Source organism: Vombatus ursinus, unplaced genomic scaffold (genome assembly GCF_900497805.2).
Source record: "Vombatus ursinus unplaced genomic scaffold, bare-nosed wombat genome assembly UNPS02015175.1, whole genome shotgun sequence".
Classification (NCBI taxonomy): domain Eukaryota; kingdom Metazoa; phylum Chordata; class Mammalia; order Diprotodontia; family Vombatidae; genus Vombatus; species Vombatus ursinus.
In genome coordinates, this window is record NW_020954953.1 from 12,286,886 (window position 1) to 12,308,838 (window position 21,953).

A 21,953-nucleotide genomic window follows, 5' to 3' on the forward strand; every position below is an offset into this window, starting at 1 on the left:
TAGAAATCTACTGCTTTTTAGGAAGTACATATATTCAAATAATGACTTTGAAAAAGAGTATAATCAATAATAATTTATTGAAAACCCTTTGTTTCATCCTTGAGTTGATTTATTCAAGATAACTTGTGAAACTTAAACTAATTTACTCTGCCATAAGTCTCATACTAGGATTAGTTAATTATCCATCCATGTCTAATGAAATGAGCTGTGAGTTTTATTGAAAAGGGAGAATCCATTTTTATCACTAGTTACTGTAAGTGGACCTTTTTAAATTGTCTTGATTAGATTGTAGTCTATTTAGATAGGGAATATTAAAGCACCTTGTAGTTGTTATTGAATATAACAGATTTTTAAAAAAAATTTAATCCGCTTGTCTGACAGAAATCAGCATTTGAATATTGCTTATTTTGATATAATTGCACTGTCAACTGATTTTTTTTTCTTCTAAATTCTTTAATAAGGAATTTTGATTGGAAAAGGTTTTCTTAATCACAAAGTGTGACAAAAATTAAGCATTTTCATGAAGTCCACATGCCATTTGACTTCCAACAATTGCATAGAGTAGTTATGTTGTTTTCCCCATTTTTGTCCACAGCTACTAAAGAATATTGCCTTTAAAAGCAGTGTTCTTGTTGATCTTTATTGATTATATAATATGTTTCACACTTTTATTTCTACCTGTAAGGTAGGAAATTGCCTTTATTACTTTCCATATACATACAAAACTTTGAATGTATTTGTCATATATTTCATTTGAAAATTCATCAGTTAAGTATAGTTATTTTTCCAAATAAAAGATGAAATTTTTTATTAAGTTTTTTTACGTATTTAGATTTTACTGTGTAATATAGTCAGCAATACTGATACAAACACTGATACAGTCACACTACTTAGAAAGCAACTTATACTTAGGGTTTGCTATCTGAAGTTTTCTTTGGCACCCAGCTTTGTCTTTGTGCTATTCTTTTTCTCATTACCTGCCATATCATTTAAAATAATGCAGTTACATTTCATCAGTGACATTGAAATTGTTGTACTGAGTTGTGGCTATGGTTTATGTATTCCAAGCAAGATAGTTTTTTACACACACACACACACACACACACACACACACACTCCCCCTCCCCCCCTTCTCACTCTCTCACTAACTTACTCACTCCTTGACTTACGAGTACATCATTTACAAACATCTAAATCAGACCTGCACAACTTGTCAGTACAAAGGGGCCAAAATTAAAAACTTCGGCTAAACGTTGGCTGCAGGTAAGTTAGACTAGAGACAGACTGACTTGGTTGGTTGCTGCAGATCATGTGACGAACAGGAGAGTGTGCAGTGGCAACCCCACAATTTTCAAGGGCAGTCTAAAATCGTTTGTTGGGCTGCAAGCCACCCTGAATGTTGTGCAGGCGTGATCTAAATCCACTCTCTCTTCTTAGTTATTCTTACTGACGCTCAGCGTCGTAATGAAGCACTTTGAGGTTAGCCTTGTCACGTGAAAGAAATCGAGTTTTTTCTGCTTGCATATACCCCTACATTTCATAACAGATGGAATTTTTTATTAAGTAATCACATAAAACAAAAACCTTTTACTCAAACAGGTATCTCACTTTTTTCCTTTTCTCTGTCCTCAAAGCCAGCCAATCTTCTTGCTGTTTCCATAAGTCAACACTGCATTTCTTTCTTACCCTGCTTTTGTACAGGTTCTCCCTGCTAGAACTATCTAACTTGCTTCAGGGTTCAATTTATGTGCCATCTCCTGTGTTATAGTTTTAGTCCTGACTTCTTGCCTTACTATTTTTATATTTAGCCATTAAAATGGTATATCCCCCGGTAGAATTTAAGCTCCTTGAGACAGAAACTTTTTCATTTTGTCATTTGGTTGTACAGTGTGCCATAGTACCTTATGCACAAATAAGGGAGGATAAGGACTAGATCTGTGATTTCACTGATAAAAGAAACTCCTGGATGAGGAAACTCCCTCTACCATTATAGTTTGGTACTTTGTCTCTGCAGTTTATGGGCTGAAAGTTACTAGAATACTAAGACATTAAGACAGTTGGTTAGGGACCATACTCTCTGTTGGAGATGGGAATTAAACTCAAGTTTTCCTGTCTAGCTTTCTGTCACTGTTTCTAATAGACATTGCTAATGTGCCTTTTGAGTTGAATTGGGTTGATAATCTGTCCTTAACGCTATCTCTGTGACTGGCAAGTCAGTTAACTTTTTGTAGTCATGGTCAGGTTGGGTCTTATATTGGTGGAAGATTGCCCTAGAATTTTCTTGTGTTTTCAAAATCACAGCTCTTTTAATACTAGTGATGCTATGTAAAAGATGTTATGGATAAAATAAATGTTCCCTCTTTTTAAAATAATTTTTAAATGTTTAATGATAAATATAGTTTGACTCCTCAGGCAACTATTTCCCCACTAGAGTAAATATGCATAAGTAATAAAATGTGTTTCCTTACCATAAAAATTAATTTATACTTGTGAATTTTATGCACAGCAGCAGTTTTTACAGTGTGTTTCCAAACTTAAATGTTAGCTGTTAGTTAGGGGAGTTCTTTTTCAATATTATACCTGGCCACCTTTTATAGAATTCCTGCTGTTACAGAATTTGCTTGTTGTCATGGTTTACCTCGTTCTTACTACCATCTTGGTTCAGTACAGCATTATATTCAAAATGGCTAAACTAGAATAATTGACTTTACTTTTTTGCACTTCTAACTTATATGGAGAGCTGTGTGCAACAGAGAATACTTTCTTGACTTGTAACTGCCACAGCACTTTGAAAAGACTAGTGTTATGGTCTGCCTATAATATATGTGGGCATGAGGAGTGTTGAGGCCTGTCATTTAATTTGTATGGGGATCTCCTGGTGTGGAAACTGTACTGCTACAGATCAGCAAGGATTAATTTATCTATATAATTTTTTTATATTTTAAAACTTATTTATATATATGTTTATAATTTAATTTATTTATATTTTTAAACTTAGGAAGTTGCTTTGGGTAGTGGGAAGTTGAGGGACTTTTTCACATAACCAGTATGTTTCAGGGGGCAGGACTAGAACCTTGGGTCTTTCCTTCTGCGGTGCAAACCCTTTATTTGTTAGCACTTTTATTCTGGACTTTATAAATTTTGTAGCCCAAGCAGGAGGTGGGGATGGGAGAGAACTAATTGGACAATTCCTAAGGTTGCCAAACCTATACCAATTGGTAGTGGACAGCACAATCATATGATTGGTACTCTTCTAGCTTTCTTTTCTAAGACCTCCATATGGTTACATTGTTCTTATCACTTTGATTGGTCTGCTAAAAGCCAACTTTATCCCTGGGGAAAACATGCCCAGGGTATAAAGCTTTTAATACAAAAACTATTATCCATTTAATTTTCTTTCTCTCCAGGGACAATAAGGGGGAAAACATTAAGGGGAGAGGGTCTTTCTGTGTTTCTTTGTGTTTTCCTAACAATCCCAACAACAGACAAAAACATTTGTGGACAATATGGTGTTGTGGGGGTGGTTGGGAGAGTTGTGCCTTAACTTCAAGGATAGGACTGTAGGCCAGAGCTGTGAGATTTTTGTATCACTGAACTAGAAAAGGAGAGAGAGATAACATAATAGTAAGTAACAAGTGATGACAGTAAAAAGAGACCTACTTGTAAATGTCTTTAGGGAATTTACCCAAGAGACATTGAGTTGTTGGGTTTTTATTATCTCCTCTTCTACCTCCTCACTCCTACTCTCCCACATTTTACTAGTACCACGAAACAGTTTAGTTCCTACTCTGGAATGAATTCACAATTGGACCTTAGTTGGGGGATGGAGGAGGAAGGAGACAAGTTTATTTCTTTCCAAGTTAGAGTACTGAACATATTTTCCTATAAATACTTTTGCTAATTAGATTTTACTAGGTAGTACAAGGCTGTTACAGTTTGAATAGGTTTTTTGTTGACTAGCTTTGGAGCATAACCATAATTCAGAATATTTTTATGGGGAAATGTACCTCAAGTTTTAAACATCCTGTTTATAAGTGGACTTTTCAAACACAACCTGTAGATGATTGTATATGTTTGAGAAGCCATTGAAGCATATAATGGAGTTAAGAAATACTTGGTTTTTAAGAAAGTGGTTCTCATTCGTATAGTGCTTTCAATTTGACAAAACTTGAAATGCTTTTCTTTAAAGCATCCCTGTGAGGTAAATAGAGCAGCAGCTAACACCTTTTATAGAGGAGGAGGCAGCTCACAGGGGCAGAATTTGGATTCTTACAAAGGTCTCATGATTTGTCATGCTACACTGTACTCTTCTCTGCCTTTAAATTATTAACAAGCAACAACAGCAGAGCTCACAATAACTTGGCACTTTGGGGTTCAACCTTTTGCCTGTTTTAACTAATCGGATAACGTGAGAAGTTTGGTAGTTGTGGGAAGCTCATGATTATTAACTGTTTTCTCTTCCAGATACTAATTTTCTAAGTGGGAATTTATAAGTTACTTTTAAAATGCTGACTTAAAATAGCTTTATTAAATTCAATAACTGTTGAATATTTATTTTTTTGAAGTTCGGTTATTTTTCTTTGGAGGAAAATCCCTTTCTATAGAATGTGATGCCCTTATACATACTTGTATTAAATTATATTTTGTTTATAAGAGATTTGTTGAAAACATGTATAATTCTCTTCTTGCAGTCAGCTTTTATTGAGTGCTTAACTCTGTTCAATGTAGGAGGCACAGTGGATAGAGCACTTGGTGTGGTGTCTGGGAAACCTTAGTTCAAAAATCCAGCTTTACTTACTTAACTGTATGTACCTGGGCAAGTCTTTTAACCTCTCTCAGCCTCAGTTTCCTCATCTGTAAAATGAGGATAATAATAACACCTGCCTCATAGGGCTGTTCAGGATCAAATGACATAATGTAAAGTGCTCAACATAGTGTGATACATACCAAGTACTATATAAATGTTAGTTTTTTTTATCAATCAACTCCTCCGTTTTGTTATGACCAGTTTGAATTCATATATCTGATTGCCCTTACAAGATATAGGACTGTTTTCAAAGCAGTATTTCACACTTCTCAAATGTTGCGGCTTAACAGCTCTTTTGCAGAATCTTTTAGGGAATTTAAAAATACTGTGTTAAAAAAAGAGCAAACTTTATTTGCAGAGAAGTTAATAAGATAACTATTGAAACCTAGTGTATCCACATGTACCATCATTCGAGGCCCTTCATTGTTCTGGTTTCCCTCCTTTGGATACGTTGTAGATATGTCCTTTCTAGAATGTGCCCCACAAATTTGAATATAGTGGTCTAGATATAGTTTGACCTGGGTAAAGTTGAGCAAGATCTCTTACTTTCTTATTCTTGTTGCATTCTTGTTGATGATCTTTTTTTGGTTATCATTTCCTTATAGTGTTGACTCATATTGAACTTGCAATTCACTTAGAGACCTTTTATTTATTTGTTTTTTAAACAGAACGGAAAGAGGGTTTATTGATGTGACATTTATACCAGAATCAGCTGACTATGAGGAGTTAAACCATAAACTAATTAGAGCAAAGACCAAAATCAAGATCATATTATGAAAAAGGATAAAGAAAAAATACTGCACATTTTTTTAGTATTATGAACTTATCAAACATCAACATTATCATATAAGCACTTCCATATATATATTGTTGTACATTTGTGTCTGACTCTTTGTGACCCCATGGACCATAGCATAGCATAACAGGCCCTTCTGTCCTCCTCTGTCTCTCAAAGTCTGTCCAAGTTCATGTTCATTGTTTCCATGACACTAATTATCCATCTTATCCTCTGCCATCCCCCTCTCCTTTTTGCTTCAAACTTTTCCAACATCAGGGTCTTTTTATTTTTTAAAGAATTCATTTATTTATTTTTAGTTTTTAGCATTCACTTTCATAAGATTTTTGAGTTCTGAATTCCCCCCCCAAGACAGCATGCAATCTGATATAGACTATACATGTACAACCATATTAAACATATTTCCACATTAGTCATGTTGTGAAAGAATAGTTAGAGCAAAAGGGAACAACCACAAGAAAGAAAAAAAACAAAAAAAAGAGAGCAAATAGCCTGCTTTGATCTGCATTCAGACTCCATAGTTTTTCGCTGGAAATGGATGGCATTTTCTCTCAGGAGTCTTTTGGAGTTGTCTTAGATCCTTGCATTGCTAAGAAGAGAGAAGTCTATCAAAGTTAGTCATCACACAATGTGACTGTTACTGTGTACAATGTTCTGGTTCTTTTCACTTCACTCAGCATCAATTCATGCAAGTCTTTCCAGGTTTTTCTGAAATCCTTCTAACCATTTCTTATTGAACAGTAGTATTCCATTATGTTCATATACCACAACTTGTTCAGCCATTCCCCAATTGATGGGCATCCCCTCAATTTCCAATTCTTGGCCACCACAAAAAGAATTGCTATAAATAATTTTGTACATGTGGATCCTTTTATCTTTTTAAAGATCTCTTTGGTATATAGACCTAGTTGTGTTATTGTTGGATGTGGGTGTGCACAGTTTTGTAGACATAGGGCATGGTTACAAATTGCTCTTCAGAATGCTTGGATCATTCACAACTCCACCAGCAATGCATTAGTGTTCCAATTTTTCCACATCTTCTCCAATATTTATCATTTTCCTGTTTTGTCATGTTAGCCAATATGATGCGGTGCGTTGTGGCACCTCAGAGCATTTATTTATTTATTTTTATAAATTTATTTTGATTTATCAACAATCACTTCCATAAGCTTTTGAGTTTTAAATTTTTCTCCTCCTCCCTCTGTAACCCCTCCCTCTCCAAGATGGTGCACAATCTGGTATAGGCTATACATATACATTCCCATTAAACATATTTTCACATTAGTGATATGGTAAGGAAGAATTAGAACCAATAGGAGGAACCACCAGAAAGAGGAAACAACAAAACAGGAGAAAGTAATAGCAAATAGTATGCTTTGATCTGCATTCAAACTCCATAGTTCTTTCTTTGGATGTGGATAGCATTTTCCATCATGAGACCTTTGGAGATGTCTTAGATCCTTGCATTACTGAGAAGGGCTAAGTCTATCAATGTTAGTCATCATACAACGTGGCTGTTACTGTGTACGTCGTTCTCCTGGTTCTGCTCACTTCACTCAGCATCAATCCATACAAGTCTTTCCAGGTTTTTCTGAAGTCTGCCTGTTCATCATTTCTTACAGCACAATAGTATCCCATTACATTCATATGCCACAACTTGTTCAGCCATTCCTCAGTTGATGGGCATCCTCTCAATTTCCAATTCTTTGCCACCACAAAGAGCTGGTATAAATATTTTTGTGCATGTGGGGGTCCTTTTCCCATTTTTATGATCTCTTTGGGATACAGCCCTAGAAGTGCTATTGCTGGGTGAAAGGGTATGCACAGTTTTATAGCCCTTTGGGGCATTCATTTATTTTTAAAAGCCCTACATAACCTGTTGTCCCCTGTCTCTCTAGTCTTTCACACCCACACACGCACATGCACACCTACCTTCACCCCACCTCCACTCCATCCTGTGCTACCTTCACAATATTATCTTTAATCTAGTGATGCTGGCCTTTGTTCATCAAACAAGATGCTCTAACTCTTGACTCCAAGCATTTTCACTGGCTTTTCCCCATACCTAAAAGTGTGCTCTCTTTCCTCACCTCTACCCTTCTGAATTTCCTGGCTTCAAATTCCAGCTAAAATCCATCCTCCTGTAGGAAGCTTTTCCTGCTTTTCCTTAATTTTATGTCTTTCTTCTCTCTGTTACTACTGATTTATCCTGTATTAAACTTATTTTCACATAGTTGTTTGCATATTGTCTCCGACTTTATACTGTGAGTTGCTTGAGATCAGGGACTGTCTTTTGCCTTTCATTTGTTTCCCCACTGCTCTGCACAGTGCATTGTTGTTGTTTAGTAATTTTTCAGTTGTGTCTGACTCTTTGTGACCTTGGGTGGGCTTTTTGTGGCAAAGATGCTAGAATGTTTGGCCATTTTACAAATGAGGAAACTGAGGCAAACAGGGTTAAGTGACTTGTTCAGGGTTGCACAGCTACTGTCTGAGGCAAAATTTGAACTCAAGAAGATGAGTCTTTCTGACTCCAGGCCATAGTAGGTGCTTAATAAATGTTTATTGACTGACTCTTTATAAACCTAGCATAGCCACAGTGATTGGCATATAGTGGATGCTTATTAAATTTTGTTATTTATTTGAGGTTTTGAACTCAAGCTTTGGATTTATATTTATAGTCATTTTTCATTTTAATTGCCCATCATCCTTATCCCTTGATCTTTTTGGATCCTTGTTTTGTTGTCCATGTTTGGTCTCCCTTCCAACCTCATTATTGATGAATATAAGACACAAATCATCTATGCTTTCAAATTTTTATGAATGACTTTGATGAAATAGCCTAAAGCCAAAGACAAGTTCACTTGTGACATTGCAACTGCCAGCAATGGTCAGACACGAGCTCTAGGAGTGGCAGCACTCTCAATCTTACCCCACCAACCATCATCTCAGGAAGCTTTTGTTGAGAAAACCTGTCATCTCCACCAAATTCCACACATAGTGGGGGCATGCCAGCCAGGCTTAGGCAACTTTTGCCACTCTGGTCAAACCTCCACAACCACTTTGATGACTGTCTTCATTTAGACTCTTTTAGAGGAAGCCTAGGACCTTGAAACCAAGAGCTTTTTGAAAGTAATGCTTCCAGGCTAGTGCCCTCACCCATTATTCTGAGAATGAACCCCTGTGGAGATGCATCCTGGTAACTGTTCGTGATGGAGCTGTAGGGAACAGTAATAACAATCATAGTAATTAAAATTATAATAATAAACGAAGACCACTACCACCAGCAACATTATATATTGATTACTTTGTGCTAAGAAGCACTTTATAATTATTATCTCATTCGAATTAATTCAGAACAACTGTAGGAGGTATATGCTATTAATATCCCCATTTTACAAATGAGGAAACTGAGGTTTAGTGACTTGCCCAGAGTCACACATTTTGAGGCTGGATTTGAACTTAGGGAACTTGGGTATTCTGGACTCCAGGCCTGGCCCCCTCTCCATTTTGCCACCTAGCTGCCAAAGGTAGTATCTTAGAACAGATTAGAACTCAGGTCTTCTTGATTTCAACACTAGTGTTCTTTCCACTCCGTCATCAAATTCCTTGGAATTGTCAAATAATTCAACCTGAGAACCTAATATGATTTTTTAAGCGTAATGACATTAAGGTGTAAATGAACATCATTCTAAAGATAAAGACCATGACATCTTTCCATCTGACTTGCAGCTGAAATCTTCTATATGCCTTGTCTTCCCCATTAATTAGAATGTGAACTCCTTGAAAGTGGGGACTGTACTGCTTTTCTAGTTTCATCCCTAAGTGTTTCAGATAACATTCCTCTAAATTGCCAATAACTCATTAATCGTGACTCAGAGCCTAAAGAGGTAATGAAATGCAATCTCATTTTAGTTAGGATCATAAGATCATAGATTTAGAACTAAATCTACTCATGTTCCAGATGAAGAAGCTGATTCCCAGAGAGTTGAAGGTACTTGCTCAAGGTCACCAACGTATTACATGGTAGTGGCAAGATTAGATCCTGACTCCTGATTCCTGACTCCAAGCTGAGCCCTCTTGTATTGCACTACTATACTAGTTTTTATTACTAGTAGTTTGCTTAACCATAGTAACAATAAACAAATCAGTTTGGTATGTAGTAATGGGTTTAAAGAAAAGTTTGAACAGACTTTGAATTTAAGTGGCCAAGTTGTGATCAACATCAAATGTGAAACAACCTTAATTTCTTACTAATGGTTAGGATTTAAGGAACTGTTATTTTCTTTAAGTATCTCTACAAAGAATAGCATTTGTAGACTATAGCATGATTTCTGAAAATAAAAACTGGTTCAGGACAAATATTTGTATAGGTAAGAATAAACCTGTGGTCTTCTGGGGAAAAAAATCTGATTGTGATTACAGGAGAAAACATTAATTCAGAAACTAAATGGCTTTCCCCAGTAAAAGTTAGAATTTTTAAATATCCATCAATTTCTTATATCATACTGGTATATTTGAACAGTGTCATATTATTTCACACAAAAGACTATGGGGGCATGTTTGTTTCAGTTTGCCAAAAAGGTATGTAACACACTTAACCAGAACTAAATAATATCAAAATTCTCCTGATACTCCTGTCTCTTACTTTTCCTAAGACTCATATTCCTAGGAAGAGTTTTTCAGGGTTGTGTGTTTAAAAAAAAATGAAGGCTGGAGCTGTTTTCTAGACAATAGCTGTTTAATGAACTGCTTGTGTGTATAGTAGAAGAGAATGGGCCTGATTACTCACAATCTGAAGTCTGAAAATGCATTTTTCAGATCTCATCCATTTGCATATCTAATTGCTATGTAATCAAAACTAAGTGAACTGTAGCTACTTGAAACTATAAAATGAAAGGCAATCATCTTTATAGGGGGAAAAACCCACTTACATGCAAGCTAGCCTCAATATTAGCATTATATTCTGCTTGTGTTTAATTACAGGTGTCTGACTGAGCAGTAAATTTATGCTTGTGTATTAAAGAAGTGAATGTGACCCTGAAACATCAGCTTTGCTTTGTTGTACCAGAGCACTGGCATTGAAAGAAGTTAGCTGAGTTGTGTATTTTGGTGATAAGAAATTGTGCCAGGATGACTGTTAATAATTACCTGCTTTGTTTGATATGGAAAATAGTGGTTCCACACTTTTCTTCTTACCAGTGACAGTGCTCAGTTAAAACTTGTATTAAACAGTGATAATGTCCTCATTTATCTACCCCAGAAAATGTGAGGCGAAGAAAATACAGGTTTGTTTTTTTCCCCCCTTGGGCTTGCAGACAGCTTTGTTTTCAGTGAATCCTGTGAGAGTAAAAAATTGTTTACCATAAGGTATGTGTTTTATGCTTTAGTAGCTGTTAATTTTTTTTTTTTTTTTTTTTTTTTTGTGAGGCAGTTGGGGTTAAGTGACTTGCTCAGGGTTGCACAGCTAGTAAATGCTAAGTGTTTGGTCTGAGGTGGGATTTGAGCTCAGGTCCTCCTGAGTTCGGGGCTGGTGCTCTATCCACTGTACTACCTAGCTGCCCCTTTAAATATTTAATTATTATTCCTGTTTCCAAAAATTGCTCTTATCTAAAAAGAGAGGAGTGGGAGAAAGAAAATTCTTAAGAGTAATTTGGAAGCTTTTTAGGGACTATCACCTAGGGAATCTACAGGACCACTGAGCTTTTCTGGCATCACATGATGTTTGGGAATTATTGAAAATGCTCACAAGTTTTTGAGTCATTTTAAAGCCAAGGAGCTATCTGATACGTAATTTTTTTTTTATATTTTTATATATAAAATTTTGTGTACATACTGTCATTTATTTTTGGTTCCTGAATGCCTAACCCATAATGATGACCCAAATGTAGAATGAGTTATCAAATGTTGAGAGATTTTTAAAAGTTTAAATAATTAATATTGTAACTTTAAAGAGTAGATTTTTAATGCATTCATTGAGATAAATTACTTTAAATGAAATGAGAAAATATGTAAAGCATTTTATAAACCTTAAAGAGGCAATAAGTATCTACATAGTAGATAGAACACTGGACTTGGAGTTTGGAAGACATAAGTTCAAATCCTGCCTCAGGTATTTACTTAGTTCTGTAACCCTTAATAAATCTCTCAACCACTTTCTTGGCCTTAGTTTCTTCATCTGTAAAAAGTGGAGATAATAACAGCACCAACTTCAGAGTATTTGTGAAAATCAAATGAGTTAACCTGTAAAATGAAATGCTAAGCATTATGATTTATCAAAATTTAAGACATTTTGACAGCCATCTTACCCTCAATAAAAATAACTCAGCATTTTAAGATATTTGACTCATAATTTGGATACATTGACAGCTATCGTATAATTCAGGTAAATAATTTTTTTTAACATAAAATAAAATCTCAACAAAATTAGCATTTCAGTTTCTCTTCTGGTTCTGCCATTTTGTGGTGTTTAACATGTTCACAGCTTTAAAAATCGATTTTTAGCCATAGAATTAAAAATAACTTAAACATTGTCTTTGAAAAATCTAAAAGTCCAAGAATGAGGAGCACATGTAGATGTGGTGGGCATGTGTATAATGCCATAAACCGATATGCATATTTGATTGAAACCAAAATTACTTAATTTTAGAGGGCAAAGGAAACTTAGAAAGATCATACTCAATACTTGTAATTATGAGGAAACTTAGAAATAGTGACTAATTTATGATCCCATAACTAATAAATGTAACACCTAGGATGAAATTCCATGTTTTTTTACTCCAACTCCAGTGCTCCTTGTCAACTACTTTCCTATCAGTAGGTGAGGAATTGAGCCATTGTTCCTAATTTAGCTGACCTTTTAATAGCTATGATCCCTTATTTGTAAGTACTTAAAAACCTACTTTTTAAAATGAAGAGCTTTTTTCCCCCTTCAATATGAACATTAGGGATGAAGTTTAGTTGGTCAGTACATTTTGCAATATGTATCAAACTATATTTCTTCACTTTTGTAAATTAGTGAGCCTGATAGTTTGAGCTTAAACAGCTACACAGATAAATGTGAGTACAGAAACTCAGATTAGTTTTGGCAGTCATTCAGGGGAAGATGACTCTTCAGGAATTAAAAATTAATAAAACTTAAAAATTTGTCCAATTTCATAATTTTATTTGGGGCAGGGGAGGGGGGACCTTTATTAATGCAACACCCACCCACCTCCACCCCCCATCTATCAGGTTTATTGTCACTTTAATCAGATATTAAAATCTGTATCTGTCCTCCTCTTCAGTGCTCTAACAGCAGGTGGTAGAGGGGTGAATTACAAACAGGTCAGATACCCATCCCACAAGAACAAATGATGTCCAAGGAGAATCTGAACCCTTTTCCATTTTCTTTGGTGGAAGTGCTAAATATGGAAATGGTGACTGTGGCTCCTCCAACTGTTGTAGCAGTGGTTAGAATTTTTTTCAGGACTGATACAGAATTGAATAGGAAGTATCTTATAGAAATCCAAGTTTATTATGTTACACAAGTTATTCATGATGTAAGAACTGTTTTATACCCTACTACCATTAATTCTCCTTATAACATTAGTTATCTCTTTACCTTTTTCCTCTTATGTGGTCATAATGTAAGTTAGGGATTAAAGGATCATAGAATGAGGTCTAGAGGGAAAGGTGAAAGCCATCTATGTAGCCAGTTGACTGTAGGGGAAGAAACTTAGGCAAAAAGAATTTAACTAACCTGCCCAGGATCACACTGTTCAAGATGATTCCAAAGTAAGGTCCTATATTCACTTTTTCCCCCCTATAATTTTGGTGATGGGAATTCACATCATCTTTAGATATTAATAATAATGAAAACCATTCAAGATATTTTGAACTTCTACCATGAAGAGTAGAGTATTAGTGAGAGTATTTGTGTATAAAAATGTAAGAGCTTATCCAGGTAATAAATTGCTGTCTTTTTTACTTTATTCTTATCCCTTTTCTTCTTTTTGCCTCAATTTTATAATCCTTTATTGATGCTCTTTTTCGTATATGTCACTTCCTACTAATCTACTTCCTTTCTCCCCTCAACTAAAAGCCTTTTCGTAACTGTATATGTGTATAAAAGCCCTGGCTCACGTGTGTAAGTGTAAATCAAGATAAGGGCAGTGTATAACAATAAATGTGTAGTTTCTGTCTTTAAACCCATCAGTTCTCTGCCTCAAAGTGAATAATATGTATCTTCATTCTTTGTAAGTCTTCATAATCCAAGGATTTTAGTCAAAACTCTGAGGTCTTTTCAGAGTTTTATTTTTTCTTTCTCACATTGATTTGATTATTATGAAAGTTCTTATCCTGGTCATTTCACTTTTCATCTCGTTACACAAGACTTATATCCCTATTCTTCTGATTCTTTTATTACATTTTATATTATCTATTGAAAGTCTTGTCAGATTTCTTCATATTCTATATACTTAACAGGTCTTATGGCATTATAGTAAGTACATTATTACATGTTTCACAAATTATCCAGCCACATTCCCTTTTCTGTGCATTGATTGTTTCTTGTTATGCTTTTTTTTTTTTAAATGCATATAGTGGGACAGCTAGATGGTGCAGTGGATAGAGCACTGGCCCTGGAGTCGGGAGGACCAGAGTTCAAATTCAGCCTCAGACACTTGACACTTAGTAGTTGTGTGACTCTAGACAAGTCACTTAACCCCAACTGCCTCACCAAAAAAAAAAAAAAAGCATGTAGTGCTGTTGAAGATTTTTGAATAGGTAACTCTTAAAAAAAACCAAAAAACCTTTTAGGATATATTCTTACCCACAGAATTACTTTGTTCATAAATTATGAATGCCTTCATAAGAAATAAATTTTGTTAATTGCTTACTTACCTTATAGGATGACCTCCAATACTCCCTTTTTATCAGTTAAGACATTTCGACTTTAGTAGTTCTTCATTAAATCATTCTAATACAAGTATCAGAATGTCATTTTCTTATGTTGTAAAGTATTACAACATAATACATGTAATGTATCTCAGTCTAAATGTTACTGGCTTACAGTGATTTTTTTTGGTAAGTTAGAGTTTTCCTTTCATTTACATTTTCTTATTGGTTCTTTAAGAATAGCTACTAATAATAAAATGTCTTATGATGAAATTAACTTGTAGTAAAATGAACTAGAGCTCCATGAACTAGATTCCCCCCATCTTCTTTTATTAAGAAAAATAGATTCCAGGAGAATACAATATCAAGGATTAATTTAAAAATAATTTTTTTTAGGATATAGCCTTGTACTTGCACTACCACTTCCAACAATTTTCAGTGATCACCTAGTCTAGTGTAAAATTGCCATCCTTTCAGATGAGATTAAATGATTTTTAATATATAGCCAACTATATGGTAACATTTTAAGTAAAGAGTGAAATAAAGATGTTAATAATTAATTTAGGTTTAAGTAGAAAATTCAGTTAAGGAAAACACTCCAGTGCCAGAATAGTTCCAGTAATCAAGGTTACATTTCACGAAGGCTTAGTGACTAAGCTGTTCATACCACAAGGGTGGATGAATGTGAGTCAACAAATTAGTCTTATAACTTTACCAAGGTGAAAGCAATATATTTATTACAATGTATAGTTTCTTATAAGTGAGCAACAGGTGGTCTAAATTAAAATAAGGAGAATATTTTGTACAATGTTATGATCTTATTCATTCAACATAGTATTTAGGAATTTTCTGTATGAATGTTTTATAGTTTAAATAGTTTCACTCATGTAATGAGTTGACTTGCTTGTAAATTACAGAAACTCTAATTCCCGAATCAGAAGAGACCTCAATGGCCATCCATATCAACTTATACTTGAAAAAGAATTCCTTCCACAACATTCATAAAAATGTCTTCGCCTGAAGACCTCCAACTAGCAGGAAACCATTATTTTCTGAGGCTACGTATTCCTGTTTTGGACCTTGGGAAAGTTTTGGCAAAAAATTTTAAAGTCACTTAATCCCTTAGTGCTCTAGGTGATTCTCTAGGATAATTAATAATAATATTTTTATTATTATAGATACTGAACTTTAAGGTTTGTAGAGCACTTACTATATATGCATTATCTGATTTGATTCTTAAAATAACCTTGTGAGGTAGGTGCTATTATTATCATCCCCTTTTTACAGATGAGGAAATTTAAGTACAGAGGGGTGTCACATGGCTAGTAAGTGTCTGAGGTATGATTGAAACTGAGATTTTCCTGACTGCAATCCAACACTATCCACTGTGTCGCTTAACTGAACTGATAGCATATTAGACACTTATTATGTGCCAGGAAATGAGGATGCAACACAAGTAAGCAAAACAGTCCTTGTTTTCGAGGAGTTTTACCTTGTAATGGGATTAGACTACAGATCAACTGGGTTCAGAATGGAGTGTAAGGTTAGGGAACACTGGTCATGTAGGTACACATGGCCAGGAAGAGTCCTGGAGGCTGGCCTCCAGTCAAGATAAAGTAAAGGTTACCAATGAACCCACTTTTCAAAGGGTAGAGTGGTTGAGGGCAGGATGGAGATGGCTATTGGCTGTGATTTTGGTCAAGTTCCTTAATACTTACAGTACTCTAGACAACTCTAAGACTGTGAGTTAAAGTGCTAAGTTGGATTGCTGAGAGGAAATTTCCTTATCTGGAAATAATCCTTCCTCTGTCCCTCATCCATTTCCCTTGTATGCAGAAGCTTACAAGGTTTGTGTATATATGTATGTATGTGTATGTATATGTATTTATGTGTGTGTGTATATATATAATGTATGTATTTATGTATATATATATATTATAGATTTTTAGAGCTCAAACTTTGAGAGCATTTAAATCCTCCCATTTTACAGATGAGAAAACAGATTCAAAAAGGCTTAAATAACTTTCCCAACATCTAACATGGTCAGAATTGGGGCTCAAACCCAACTATTTTGACCTGGTCCAATACTCTTTCCATTACATCAAAAACCGTGATAAAATAAACAAAGGATATAATCCCCTCCTCTCTGCCAGGGTTTCTTAGAAAGCACTGCTGATCTGAGGTTCTCCCTCATTTTTAAGAGATTGACACATGAAAAAACATAAAATATTGAAATATTGAAAGCAAAAGGAAAATATTCTGAATAATATAATGCAAAACAAATAGTTATAATCCTAAATGGATGAGTAATACAGTTGCAAAGGTAATTTAATTTTTTCCTCATCAAAAGTTGTTTCTGAAAGCCTTGCTACTTAATGAGAATTTTAACTCTTTGTAAAAATGAAAGATCATCTTTATGAAATTACATTTTAGTGTTTAGTAAAAAAATGTCGTTTTCCTCTGTCAGAATTTAAAGTTGTTGAAGCAACCTGTGAACATATATATGTGATAAAAAAAAAAAAACAAACTTTTAACGGCTGGGCAGTGAATGGGGAAACAGTGACAAAAGAATAATAAGGAGTTTATTGAATAGAGGTGTGACATGATCATAACTGTGTTTAAGGAAAATTATTTAAAATGAAAGATTTTAGTTAAAACCTTAAATAATTACAAACATTTTTATATCTACTTCTAATGGTAGTTTTCCCTTCAAAGAAAAATGCCATGTTCAATCAGAAGTAACATTTATAATGTAAAAATCTTCCTATGAAATTTCAAACAAAATTTCTGAGTTCTTTAAACACATGTTAAAAAAAATACGTTAATTTCTGACAAATGAGTTAAGAGTTGCTTTATATAAATAGTTATGCAGTGAGGGAAGTGGGACAATTCTATTGTAATTATCAACACTCAGTGTCTTGAAATTGTTTCTAAGAAGACTGTCTAAACTGAAAAGATTCATGTATTTGATAAGACTTGTTTTTTTATCTTATATACGTTATGGAAAATAAAAACAAAGTCAGTCCTTTGGCATAGAATTCCTTTATGTTATTCCACAGTCAGCAATGGAATGTTGTGACGTTTTTTGTTTGTTTTCTTCATACCATCTGGATGTTTCCAGGAAAGGCCTCATTAGTAAAGGAATCTTAGTTTGTTAATCCTATCATGCTTTAACACACTGGAAAACAGCAGTTTCTGCATATATTTAATGAGTTACAAATCTAGTTTGAAAGAATAGTTTGGGTGGGGTTTATTTTTTTTTCCTAGAGTAGATACTCTATAAATGCAAATTGACTATTCATTTCTAATTTAATTATTATAACTAAATTATAACTATTACTACTAAATAATTTATTGTTAGTAAGTGGCAACTTACAGGGTTCTTCAAAGGTAAGTGACTAACCCAGGGTTACATAGCTAGTTTAAGTCATCAGTAGGACTAGTATCTATCTATGCCAGTCCTGATTATAAGGGTCTTCTCAATGTCCCTGCCCATAATGCCTCTCAGCGCAAAATAATTTTTAAGTCATAAAAATTCTGTGCATCAAGAAATTACAAAGATCTGTCAGGTTTTTATGGGTGTATGTTTTTTGAGGGTAGGGGGTAAAAAAGTGTGAAAAGTTTTCTGCAACTATGTAGTTTTTCTTGGACAACTTACTAATTCAGCCTAGCCTTTGTAAAAGAAAACTTAAGGATTTAGAAAATTTCAATATCAAGTATGATGCCTTGCACATAGGCATTTAACAAATGTTTGTTGATTGATATCATATCAGTTACACATACATCAAACATGTACTTAAAATTAATTTTAAAATGAAAACTAAGCCTTTTGTAAACGTTCTATCATTATCACTTGATGTATTATATATTACCATATTACTATATATACTAACATATACACACACACATACACACTAGTTTATATACTATGTACCACTAAGTGGTATAGATTAAAATGCACATGAAAATAATTATTAAAAAAATTTTTTTTAAAATAGATGTGGGGTTATTTTTCCTTTTTTGTGCTGGTGAGAGAGGAATGAGGCAGGGAGAGCAGATGGAAGGTAGTCTCTGAAGGAAAGACATTAGCAGTTGGCTTTGGGGGAGGTCTGGGAAAGGCCTCCTGCAGAACATGAGATTTGAGCTAAATCTTGAAAGAAACCCAGGAAACTAAATGGTGAAGGTAAGTAAGGAGGGAAGAATATTCCTGGTGGGGAGCCTAGTCAGTGCAAATACATAAAAATACAGTTGATTTCAATTAAAGTTAAGGAATTTGGTGGTAATAAGGTGACCTAAGTGTATAGGATATTTTATTTGTACTTGTATGAGTCATAATTTAATTACCCTATTATTTAGCCAAATAGAAATAATTAGGGATTAAAGCATATTCTGAAATAGTGAACATAGATGTTCATGTTCAGGCAAGTCTCTTCAGTTTGAAATTGCATTTATATCTTTTCCAGCAGTAGGTAAATCATAACACTTCTCCATTTAAGTATATCAACAGTTATGCATCTTATGGCATGTTTTAGGAGTATTATCAGAATTTTTATATGAGCATAATGTTTTCATTATGCGTGATGAAATGCATGATGAAATGTTGAAAATTCTTTCTGAATTCTATATTCCTCTTGAGATTGCTTAAAATAGTTTCTGATGAAGAAATTATAAGCTTTTTTTCTTTGTCTCCCTTCTTAATTTTGAGTGATTACTATTAGATGTAGTTGAATTCTCAGGTCATGCTAAATAAAGATAAAAATACAATGGAGAAGCAAACGTTTATTTAAAGCAAGCATTAATCTTTGTAACATTCTGGAAAATGTGTAGAGAATCCTAATGAAAAATAGCAGAGGTAGATTTCTAACCACACATAGAATATTTTTAAGCTACTTTTTGTGTAGAATATTGTTTTGTTAGTAATAGGTCAGTGATTTTTTTTTTAACAATGCATAGGACAATTTCAACAACACTGGATTCACAATTATATTAGCCTTCTAAAATTTTCCCCTTCAAGTTAAAGGAATCAAAGAAAAAGAAGCTATTCTAATACTTATTTTATCATACTCTAACCACTGACTAAACTTATTCATGTGTGGAAGTAATGTTTGTCAGTATGTTGAGAATTTGAGGTTTTTTTGTTTTGTTTTGTTTGTTTTTTGATTGGGCAATGGGAGTCAAGTGACTTGCCCAGGGTCACACAGCTAGTAAGTGTGATGTGTCTGAGGCTGCATTTGAACTCAGGTCCTTTTGAATTTAGGCCGGTGCTCTATGCACTGCGCCACCTTGCTGCCTCCCCCCCCCCCCCCCCCCCCCCCCCCCCCCGAGAATGTGAGTTTTTTAATAAAATCTTCTGAACATGAGTATCCTAGGGAGGAATTTTTAAAATGTTATTTATATCTCATTTCACTTGCATTTATAAACAAATTATGAATTAAGCAGATAGAGGGTATGTTTAGCACATGAAGGCCTCAAGTGAAAGAAGGAAAAAATATTAATACATCCTTTATTGAATTTAATAAAACATTTAATAAAAGGCTATTAAAGAAATGACTAAAATTAGTTGGAAGCTATATAGCTCAATCCTCAGGAATTTTGGGATCAAAGAACAAATTAAAGAAAAGATGATTTCATCAAAGAAAATAACAATGAGACGACATGCCAAAATTGGTGAAATGTTACCAAAACAGTCCTTAGAAGAAAATGCTTTGCTTCCAAACACAACATATCTACAACACACTTAAAGAATAGATCAATGAATTAGACCTACAATTAAAAAACAAAGAAAACTAACATTTACAAACCCTAAACACCAAATTCCCCCAGTCCAAAACATTATCAAAATTGAAAGGAAAAAAAAGACAAATAATTAGAGATTGGAGCTGTTTGTTTTTGTTTATTTTAAACCAAAACTAGAACAATAGGTAAACTATTAGATAATACATTTTTTAAAAAAAAAGAGGAAAATATGCCAGGCCGTAGTCACATAATAGTTTATTTTAATACAAATTAAAATATGATGAGCACTTCTTAGAGAAACAGCAAACTAAGCACAAAAGAAATAAGAGGTTCATGTATCTAGGAAGACTTAGTACGGCCTGTATTTTGCTTCTACATAACATCTACGTCTTACTCTTCTCTTTTTGACATTACCTATGATTTGTTTGATGTAGGGAGGTCAAAGGGAGTAACTTTCTCAACTAAAGCAGGTCTATGCCCTCTCTGTGAGAGCTGCATGGGACACCAAGAGATTAAATGATTATGCTCAGCATCACAGAATTGTTTGTGTAGGAGGTAGTATTTGGTCTGTCTCAGTCCTGATCCAACTATCTACCCACTATGTCAGGCTGCCTCTTATAACTTACTCCTTTTTTAATCTGTTAACTATGAATTTATAGTATCCAAATATTGATTACTTCAGTGAGTGAATGAAAAAAGCATTTATTAAGCACTTGGTACGTACAAAATACCATTGTGCTAAGTGCTGGGGATACAAATAGAAAATCAAGACTGGCTCTAAAGGAGCTGAATTTCTAAAATGTAAGAAAAAACACAGGATGTTTTAGTCTTAAAGCGGATGGAAAGGTCCAGTGTTCCTTAGAGTGGAGGTAGAAATGCATATTCCTCAGTGTCATTTCCTTTGATAAAACCATATCCATTTCTGATGATGAGCCATTGACAACGTCAAGAACTTTGGTGAAAATTTTGTCTTCCGGCTCCTAGTTGTTAATGGTAAGGAAAGGAAGGGCTAGCATGTGCAGAGGCAAGCAGGAAGTCCCATCTCTGTAAAGGTATTTCACTGTGTGATGACAGTGAGCCCGATTTTGAAGCCGGGTCAGTGTTCTAATCAACTGTACTATTCCTTGAACTTTTAGGTTTACCTGTGTGTCATTGGCAAACCTTCTGTTTGGCATTCTGAGTCTGTTAAGATCTAGCACAGGCTGCCTTCCTTCTCTAACCTTTTTTTTACTTTATACCCTTGATACTCTTCTATGCAGTGAGACAGACCTTGCTCTTCCACGAAGAAGGTACTCAGTCTCTCAGCTTCCAGGCGTTGTTATTGGATAGTCTCCATGCCTAGAATGTTCTCCTTCCTCATCTCTGCCTCCTGACTTCTTCAGTCCTAGCTAAAATCACAGTTAAAAAAAATGCAGTAAGCATACCCTGTGTCCCTTTAATTCTATTGCCTTCTCTAGATTATTTTCGAGATATATATGTATATATATGTGTGTGTGTGTGTGTATGTATATATATAGTTCGTACACAATTGTTTGCATGTTATCGTAACTATTGTGAGCTCCTGTAGGGCAGGAACTATCTTTTACCTTTCTGTGTGTCCCTAGTACTTAGCATGGTGTTTGACAAGTAGTAGGCACTTAATAACTGCTTATTTACTAACAGTTGTCTAAGGAGAGTTGCTATTCCTGGGGCTTTGGGGCACACCAGCCCTTTGGTTTCCATCTTGGTTTTGATAGGAAG

At 34.6% G+C, this 21,953-nt stretch overlaps 1 protein-coding gene across 5 annotated transcripts in view; it reads left to right on the forward strand.

Annotated features, from left to right (window-relative positions):
- Positions 1-21,953, forward strand: part of LOC114031547 (protein quaking) — a 197,685-nt gene that overhangs the window by 104,399 nt on the left and 71,333 nt on the right. The window lies entirely within an intron of this gene.